This window comes from Ursus americanus, chromosome 10 (assembly GCF_024610735.1).
Source record: "Ursus americanus isolate L20-20 chromosome 10, mUrsAme1.1.p, whole genome shotgun sequence".
Taxonomy (NCBI): domain Eukaryota; kingdom Metazoa; phylum Chordata; class Mammalia; order Carnivora; family Ursidae; genus Ursus; species Ursus americanus.
The window spans coordinates 43,165,340-43,175,215 of record NC_142136.1 but is presented as its reverse complement, the minus strand read 5'-3'; the positions used below and the strand labels follow the sequence as shown (position 1 = coordinate 43,175,215).

At 41.1% G+C, this 9,876-nt stretch overlaps 1 pseudogene; it reads right to left on the bottom strand.

Annotated features, from left to right (window-relative positions):
- Nucleotides 1–3,001: 3,001 nt before the first annotated feature.
- LOC123801059 (serine/threonine-protein kinase 26-like) lies at nt 3,002–9,461 on the bottom strand (annotated as a pseudogene).
- Between the last annotated feature and the right edge of the window lie 415 nt (nt 9,462–9,876).

The window sequence follows — 9,876 nt, the reverse complement described above, 5'->3', positions numbered from 1 at the left end:
ATCAGCTAACATAACTTTTGCTTATACTCTCAGTGGAGGATTGTCTCCTTCGATCGATGGCTCGTTATTTCCTTTTACATTTTCCATCCTCCTTTTTTCCCTCTTGCCCCTGTACCTCCACCACTTTCCCACTTCCTTTCTTCTCTTCACCCTCTCTGAGATACTTACTGAGCCTCTGCTGTATTCCAATGAGTGTTCTAATAAATTCGACCATTTCTTCTCACCTTCTGCACCAGAGTTCTCTGTTTGCTACTTTTCTATTTTTACCAAGAATGTGGCTGATTTTGGGAATCCTTCTTACCTATGTCTGCCCCTGTACTAAGCACAGCAGAAAGCAAGGCTTTGTGTAGAATCAGAGATGTGCTGCATTTGACCCATGCTGATGCACGTGTCTTGCTTTATTTTTTTTTCTCAAACATATAAACATATCCGAGTGAACGGATCTACTAGGCACCTTCTTGAGGACCGAACTTGTGAGGAAAAGGATACTAAGGCTCTCTGCAGAGCTTCACAGTGTGAGAGTAGATATTAATGAGGCTGTCTCCAACATCACAAATTATGGAGGCTTAGGTGACAGTGTGGTGCTGGTAAAGGGACTCTGAAAAAGTATTCTCTGCTTTATAGCATTTGCCAGTCTGTGCAGTATAAATATTCCCACCGTGGTTGATTTCAAGCTACGCATATGACCTCATTAAACATGGAGTTGGGAAGTGATGGGTAGACTCGGCTCTCACTGATGGGTACGAGCTGGTCCAGAGCATCACTGCTGTGTCAGGGGGCATAGGCTTCCGGAAGGGGGTGCTGGACAGCTACTAGTAGTTTGACCAGCACCTTGCTCTCTTTTCTGAAACTTGTCCTACCCCCTGGTGGAGTCGTCAGCTGGATTATCATGATGGGATTGGAGGTGCTCAACTCCAGCTGGGCCAAGCAAAGTACTTTCTAATGAACTTGGCTGATTTCATGGACAGAGATGTAGATCAGGAGTTACAGTGGCCATTCCCTTTCCATGGACTTAGAATAGAAAAACCCATCTGCAGCAAGAGAGAAGCAGCAACAGGACGTATGAAGAAGAGAGTGACTGGGTTTCTACAGCTCTTTAGTATCTGAGATGAGGAGCACCTCTGTGTATGGATATGAGAGACTGCGGACCCTACCTTACTTCTGCTTAAGCTAGCTAGCGCCATGTTGTTTGAAATAGAGATGTTAATAGTACAAAGGATCCGGCTGAAAAACAACTATTAAGCCTTTCTTTTCTGTGTTCATCCTCCTAACTATTTGTTTAGAAATTAACGTCCAAAATACTAAATTTTTGATTATAGGGGTTTTTTTTTTGAAATTTATGTATTTATTTTTAGACACCCCCCCCAAAACATTGGAGTGTGTTTCACCTAGAAACAATTTACAGGACTAATAACTCTAATAATGAGTAAGTGATACAATTCATATCCATGGAGCAGCTGTGTTGTAAAGTTTCAAGTAATCAAAAAAAATAGTTTCAAATAGTTTATAAATTTGTTGCTTTTACTTTTATAAAAATATTCATTTAATCCATGATATAAGTTGCAAAATTATTTCCAGATCTCTATAGATTATAGACTGTAATTGAGTTTCAGTTACATAGCAGGTGAAAGTTATAACTGAACCATTACTTCAAAATACAATGTGTTAAAATTAATTGTTACAGTATAAGCAGAAATGAAGAGAAATTTCTTGGCAGAGGACACAATTGCAACTTATTCGAGTGCCTGTGTTATTACAGAAAAAGAGGAGGTAATGGCCCTTTGATGAAAAGCTGTATTCTTTACTTGAAGAACATCTTTCTTCTGACATTTGACAATTATTCATATTTTTAAAAATGACTTCTGTGCAAAGACAAAACTGTGCAGATCCAAATAATAAAACATTAACTATCAAAACTACTGAATATCAATAATTCTACAACTACTGAAATACAGGCCCAGTTCGGGACTTAGGCTGGCATAATATATATACTGGGATTAAAAGAGAAAAGGTATTGCTCACATAACAATACCATAACTGAAAATTAACTGTACGGTCTAACTTTGTATGGGCAGAGATCAGCCTGTACTGTGGTTCTTTTCATATGAACTAGAAAATGTTTATTTAAATATCCTTTCAAAGATGAACACATGATGCTTATGTACTGGATGATTATGAAGAACAAAAATGTATAAGTAGTTTATAGGACATTTTAGTCCCATGACAAAAATATGCTGGTGTGAGTTACATGTCGATCAGGTATTTAATTACATGATTATCGTCTTTTTTTAAGCTCCCCAAACCCAAGCATACAATATGCGATATGAGTTGAAGACTTTAAAAATGAAGCCTGGTTAATTCCCCTGGTATTGTCAAAACCCCGTCCATGGCTAATTAGCATTGCTTTAAATTTCCAACATGTGCAATAGGGTTAGTTGCCTCTTCTAAAAGAGAAGGTAAATACTACCTCTGTTGCCTATAAATATTTCCAACACACAGCTCTCAGATGTGATCATCACTGAGCTGCCTAAAAGATCACCCCAACCTGGTAAAAGAGTCACTATTTTTCCAGGTTTCATTTCCAAGAGCTTATGAGAAACCTCTGTTTTAAGAAGACACGACTTGCTTCTACCTCCCCCTGATAGTCACCTGTAGCGTATGTTGTTAAACAAAAGTGTTTCGCAGGTTGATGATTTACCAAAGTTGAATTTAGGATGACTTGGAAAGACCTGTACATTTCGTGAGTGTTCATTCAACTAAAGATCAAAACATGAAAGGAATTCATCCCAGTAACTTAGGTAATAATGACACCTAAAAGCAAAACTAGATCTCAACATTTACTAGAATGTAGGTGAAACTATAGTATGAAAAGTTCTTCCATAAAGTAATCTCTTTAAATATAAAATGATAAACACCATCACAAAATAGTTGAATAGCTTCTTCCAAATCTTCAATGCTGCAAAGATCCCAAAGGCACATAAAGCTCATGAGTGAAGCATTGTTAAGCTCGAAGTAACTTCGGTGGGTTTCCCTGGTTCATATGCAATAGAAGCCAATAATAAGTTCCTTCGGGGGATTCATCTGCTGAACACTTACAAAAATTTTCAGTTAATTTCTTCACTATTTTATCTGTGACGCCAGGACAGGCAGCTTCTGCCACAGCAATACGTTTCTCGAGTTCTTCAATTGCCTGATTCCTGCTAGCATTACCCTCACCCCGCTGTCGAGGCTGAGCAAACGCAGGTGTGATTATCGTAGACAAACAGCTCAGGGTTTGCACAAGATCTTGCTTCGCCCCATTCTGTGGTTTCTTTGGATTGGGCTTTCTTTCACACGATGGTAAAGCTCCATTTGGGATGAGTGTGATTTTCTCTGCTGGTGGATTCTGAATCAGAGCCCTCAGAATCAATTCCATCATCACTGTCTCCTTCTGCCTTCCATCTCTTACATTGAACTATCAGTTCAGTCAGATAAGAAGTCTCCTTTGAGGGGTGCCTGGGTGGTTCAGTCGTTAAGCCTCTGCCCTCAGCTCAGGTCATGATCCCAAGGTCCTAAATAGAACCTCACAGCCCGCTCCACTGGGGAGCCTGCTTCTCTCTCTCCACCCTGCTCCTGCTCTCTCTATCTCTCTCACTATCTCTGTCTCTCTTTCTCAAATAAGTAAATAAAAATCTTAGAAAAAGAAAAAAAGAAGTCTTCTTTGAATCTTTTAAATGAATTTGTGTTTCAGAAATTCTTTAGCTGTAGGAGGAAATGATGGATCTGTGTTCAGGCAAGCATCAATAAACTCCTTAAAGGACTTAGTAAAATCTACAACAAGATTTGGAGGATTGGTTTTTGGAATAAGGTACAGAACCCTCATTGGATGCATTTCAGAGTTAGGTGGCCTTCCCTTGGCTGGTTTAATAGCAGTAATTCCCAATGACCAAATGTCAGCTTTTGAGTCATGAGCCCCCTGTTGAAGAACTTCAGGAGCCATCCAAAATGGTGTTCCCAAAAAGCTAGTTCTTTTAATTTGTGTATCTCTCAGCCGGCCAGTAACTCCAAAGCCAGCCAAGTTTTAACATCTCCTTGTTCTGACAGCAAGATGTTGGCAGCTTTCATGTGTCAGTGAATTTTCTTTTTTGAATGCAGATAGTCCAGACCTTTCAACATTTCCTTGAGCATGGTAGCAATCTGGAACTCCTCACATGGACCAGCTCCAAGAAGACCCAGTGCTGAACCACCGCCACCAGGTATTCCATTATTATCTGTAATTTTGAACGCTTTAGATATGATCCATAGTATTTAGTTACACACAAGCTGTCACACTGACTCAAAACGGTTACTTCTTGCTGAATGTCTTCAGTTTCATCTTCGGCTTCCTCAAGGTCTGTGATTTTAATAGCAACCACTTGCTGGGTACGGTTATCGATTGCTTTGAAAACGTCTCCAAAGGGGCCTTTCCCAATGTGTTCTAATGTTGTCAACAGTGCTTCTGGGTCGGCTGTGTTATGCTGCATCCCGGGAACGTGGACAGCCGCCCGGGAGCGGGCCGCGAAGGCGACCGCTGCGCTCTGCTCCTGTGGTGGTGGCGCCCGGGGCTCGGACTCTCTCGTCCTCCAGGGGTAGCTCAGCCACCTCCCGGGCTTTTCCACTGGGGCTCAGAAGGACGTTATGAAGTGGGATGCGTGCTTCACCATGCGGCTGTCTGGGACTCAGTTTACCTTGCTGCGGTCGCTGCTCCTCCTGCAGGCGGGGCGCTGCAGGTGACCGTGGCCGGGCACTGGGCTCGAATGATGCCACGCCTCTGTGCCTCCCCGCTGTATAATTACAGGTTTAAAGGAAGGAATGGTTCTTATATCAGAGATGATCTTTCACTATACCAACTTCTAACGGGCTAGTGGTTTTGCAAGCATCAGGAACAGAAGGACAAGTACAGTGGGCGGAGTTCCAGGTTCCAACTAACATTAATCAGAGCAGCTCTGGGCTTATCTGTTTCAAATGTTTTTTTGTTCCATGTATGATTTCATTAAACACGTTTGCCCTGCTGACGCCTGTAAAATTGTGGAGAGATCAGCTCGTCTTCAGTGCTCCTTCTCTCCCCGCTGGGCATTTCTGTCCTCTCGCACTCTTTATTCGATCTTTTCACCAACTGCAGCTCTGGAGAGAGGAACAGCTAACTTAGAACTCAGGAGCACATGAGGTCGAAGCATTCCATTTCTAAGACTATCTGCATCCAAGTGGAGGATAGCAAGCGAAAACCACAAATGCAGCTCTAAAAATAATAATTTCAACCATCATCCAAGAGGTGGTGCCTTTTCGGTAGATGTGGGTATGTGATGTGGTTGGGATGGGGATAATTTTCTGGAATTTTTGGAATTTACCATCTAAGTGATTATATGCTTTGAAGAGTCATGAGATCTGTTCTGAAGTCAAGGGCATTGATTCCCCACCCTTATCCGGGAACTGAGTTTGACGTGAGCTATCTCCAGTTTCTGTGCTGGTTTCACTCAAAGTACTTGTGTTTTCAGTACTAACATTTGCTCTTTTAAAGTTTCATTTTTCAATAGAAAATATGGAGAACTGTGCTCTGCTGGCTGTGTGTGTCTCTGACTTTCTTCGAGACAACAGTCCTTAATGATGTTTAGCTAGTGCTTGTCTTTTTCAGCTCAAGATTTGAGAATGTTTTTTAATAGACCTCCCAGGTCTCTAGATGGCGGTGGCTTATCAAAGTTATAGCATTAATAAGATCATCAACAGGAAGATGGGCATGTGAATTAAAAAAAAAGAAAATGAAAACAGAAGACTCCCGTGAGCATAGCCATTTATATAGGTGCATAAGGAACCATGCTCCACGCGCAGGGGAGACAGAGGTGTAGATTACACATTGGCTGAGAAGTTCTAACAAGCCATAGGCTTCAAATGGAATAAAATGCATTCCTCAGAAACCTCCAGGAGAGGAGATAGTGTGACATTTTCCACATGCGTATAAAATCTGGAAATTACCTTCGTTCCCATGGGCTTTCTTTCTGGCCTTAGAAATGTAATCACATGTACTGGATTTTGTACTGAGCACATTGACTTTGAATGTATTCACCGTAGCCCCTAGATTTTATTGTGTATAACTCAATTAACAAAGTATTGAATAGATTTTCGGCTAGTACATTTAAAGAGCAATTTCTCCTTGAATACTTGAGAGTTACAGGGAGATATAGAAAAAGGTGATTTCATTGCTAAATAGATATGTAATGTAAAGTATTTCACACTCTTTTCTTGTTTTGTCTTGCTTCTTGTTTTTGGTTTGCCATATAATCATTTAGCTCTGATGTTTGTAGGTTTTCTTACTCAATGGGACGATTATATATGACTTTAATTTTAATAAAAATTTCTCTCTGAGGAAGATATCTTGTTTGCTTATCTTAAATTTATAGCCTACATTTTATTCAATTAATAGTCATTATTTCCTTTTTCTCACTTTTTCCTTAGGTAAGTTTTTCTTTCAGATTTTCTTTTATAGTTATTTTAAGGTCACTGATTTACTAGAGTGCCTGCTATCTGCTGCTATGATTTGATATTTTCTTATGAAGGTTTTTTGCAGTGATGGGACTTCCTGTCCTCGCTTTGTTTTTATCATTTCCTCTTTCCCTGCCACTGAGTGTAATTTGATTGTACATGGACAACTATATTTTTTAGAACTTGACACCTCCTTGCATAAGATTGTGGAAGGCTATGAGAGCTAAGATTGCCTAACATATAAACTGTTTGCCATGGTCAGAGCTTTCTTTTTTTTACAAGTTCAACAAACACAGACACTGACCAAGCATTTGCTACCTTCCTTCCCGCACCTCTGGGATGAAAATCGCTACCCAGATAAGCTGGAATGGAACATTTACTAAATATCTATACGTGTTAACTTAGTACTTTAGCCAGGATAAGAAACATATATACCACTTCTATTACTCTTTGTAGCAAACCTATGTTTGAAGTAGTAATATCTTCAATTCACCCATGAGACAGCTTAAGTGTGAATCAGGTGAATCACATGGATTTTATGGGACTGGGCATTTCTTATGTTTCTATACACATTTTTTAAGACTGCCATGGGGAGATGTGAGTTCTAGGCAGTATCAAACAGCATTTCTGATATCCTGATGTCCTTGCTGCTGCACTATTTCTGAGATTCCATCTAAATATTGGTGTTGCTTGATTTGTTCTTTTCTTCTTGTGAGAAGGGGCTGGAAAAAATCCAGCTAAGAGGAGTATAGATAGCTGTCACTTCTTAGTATTTCTACATCTGATTTTTCTAATAGAAGAGATTTCTAGAATTCAACATCGAGGATCCATTGGGGTTGACTGGCTTATAGGAAGGTCAACCATTTACTATTTCATAAATATTTAGAGAGAACTGACTCCATGTGTGAAGTTATTTATTTGTTACTTCTAACTCTCTGCCAGTCATCTAAAGGATTGGATCCCAATTGGAAAAGCCAAGAGACCAGTAAATCTCTCTGAAAAAAAAAGGGGGGATATAGAAAGTTGAGGGTATGGATGGTAAGATGAAGGTTGGAAGGGTGCATGGGGGAAATGGTCTAGAGAGAAGACCTGCTGGCTGGGGTTGCTAGGGGCTTTTGAAGGGAGATAGGTGTTCATCTTCGTGGAAACCTAGAAGGTGTTATTAATCCCCTTTTATAAGCAAGCCAAGGAAGATGAGGCTGCCTGAGGCATATGATTATATCCGTGTAAAGCACTATTCCAGAACAGCAGGATGTGTGTTTGTGTGTTGGGGGTGGGGGACACAAAGGCGAACATCGTAAAGAGATGTCCTTTTCCAAACCACAATAAGGTATGTGGATTTATAATGTTTTATTGTATGAACCACAACATAAACCCTTTTTATGTGTTTGACCACAAAATCAATAGTGAAATATTTCATTGTTTTGAATGAGAAAAGCTCTTCTATGGAATATATGTATATACTTCTTGTTAATGATTTAAAGTTGGGACTAGTTGGGGATTGGTCAGAGTTACAAGTCTTGCTTTAGGCTCGTACTGGACAAGAAATGAGCTTTGAAAAGTAAATGTTAGCAAGGGCTTGAACTCTGGTCTACCGACCCTGAAGCTGATATTCTTAATGACTGGGTCTTACTCAGAGTACATTAGTAGGGTTACCCACAGGTGTCTCATCAGAAGCATCCCAATTACTGTGTCATTCCCAAGGATGTTATGGCCCCACATGAGGGGGTCCATTGCTAATAGAAGAAATGGTGAGAGGGGCGTACTGTCATCTTATTTGTTTTAAATCATTGATTAACCAGCTAATGTTTCTTTGTGTTATTCATAAGAAATTCAACTATAATTTGTAGGTGTTTTCTTGTTGAGATGTCCTACCTATCAACAAATCAATCTGCAAAGATTCACTGAGTGAGAAAGGAATGACTTTAGACAGCCTTGTTAGGATAATGAGACACCTTTTTTTTTTTTTAAAGAAATGAAATACGTGGTGAAATGTAATTTACCAAGCTACATGCACAAAATTATAGCTAAAAAACCCACACTTATTTGGAATAACGAGGTCCTTGCTTTTCAGCGTGTGATGCTCTCCTCAACAGCCTTGGTATCCCAGGCAGCTTGTTAGAAATTCAGGGTCTCAGGCCCACCCAGACCTTCTGTTAGACTCTGCTTTCTAACAAGGTTTATAGGTGATTCGTAAGTACGCGACAGTTACAGAAGGTCTGCTCTAAGGCAAATTTAGGCTCTCAGGTGGATTAAAAATATCAAGAATCGTCTTTATCCTGCCTGAGCTTGCTTGTAATGGCAATGAGAGCACATGAGCTGGCAATTAACAAAAGGCGGCAAGAGTTAAGTGCTAAGCCGGTGGTACCAACAGAAGAGGCTCTAAGTGTTCAGAGCAAAGAGCAATCACAGCCAATTAGGTCCACCAGGGGATTTCAAGCTTACTGCCTTCTGGCGTTTCAAGTTTTTTATTTTTTCCCCCGTCCTGTGCTTGCCAGTAACACCGGCAGCCCTAGGGGGCGGTGTGGTATAGTAAAAATCAGGAGGGATCTCCTCCCCAGCGTTCCTCTCCGCAGCCCTGTGACCTTGAGAAATCACTTAATAATCCCGCTGAACCTCAGTTTCCTCATTGGAGGGCTAAAATAAAATAATGCCTTCCTCAGAGGGTTGTTGTAAGCATTAAGAGCAAAATAAATAAAATGTCCAACACATACTAGATACTCCATGTCTCTGCTTGGCGCCTCTCCTTGCCTAATTCATACCTAGCCAATTCATACTTAGAGTGAAGAAAACGGTAACTGTGTATTGATGCTCAGAGTGTGACCATGTTGTATCAAAGCAAATAAATCTGAAAGAAGTTGTCAGCAGTGGCTAGTTTGGCAGACAGCTACGTTTCCCAGAGGGCGCTGCTGGTAAGCAGTTTCTCCAAATGCCAGTTCAGGCAGGGGTGCGAGAGGTCTAACCATGGTGCTTGCTCGTCGTGGCTGTGGGAATTCAGAAGATGCCACTAGCTTCGTGCTGACTTTCTTCCCTTCCACAGCACTGAGAAGCCCAAGAGCGTGGCTCCGTTGTAGCCACGAGAATGCCCACAGGCGTGGGTCCCAGGAAGGGCTTCTCAAGCTTTGGCTGTACATTAGGCTCTCCCAGGGATTTGTAAACTATTGGTTCCCAGGGCCAACCTGAGAACCGCTAAAGAGAATCTTTGGGGGGACAGTGTGCAGAAAGCACCCCGGGTGATTTTCCTGTAGAGCCGAGGTCGAGAACCACTCTAAACCGTTCGTTACAGGCTTAGTCCTTAAATGCAGGTGAGACACTTTCATCCCAAAGGCGGTGTCTCCCCTGGCTGTCAACACACTTGCGTGGATTTTACAGCTTCTGAGA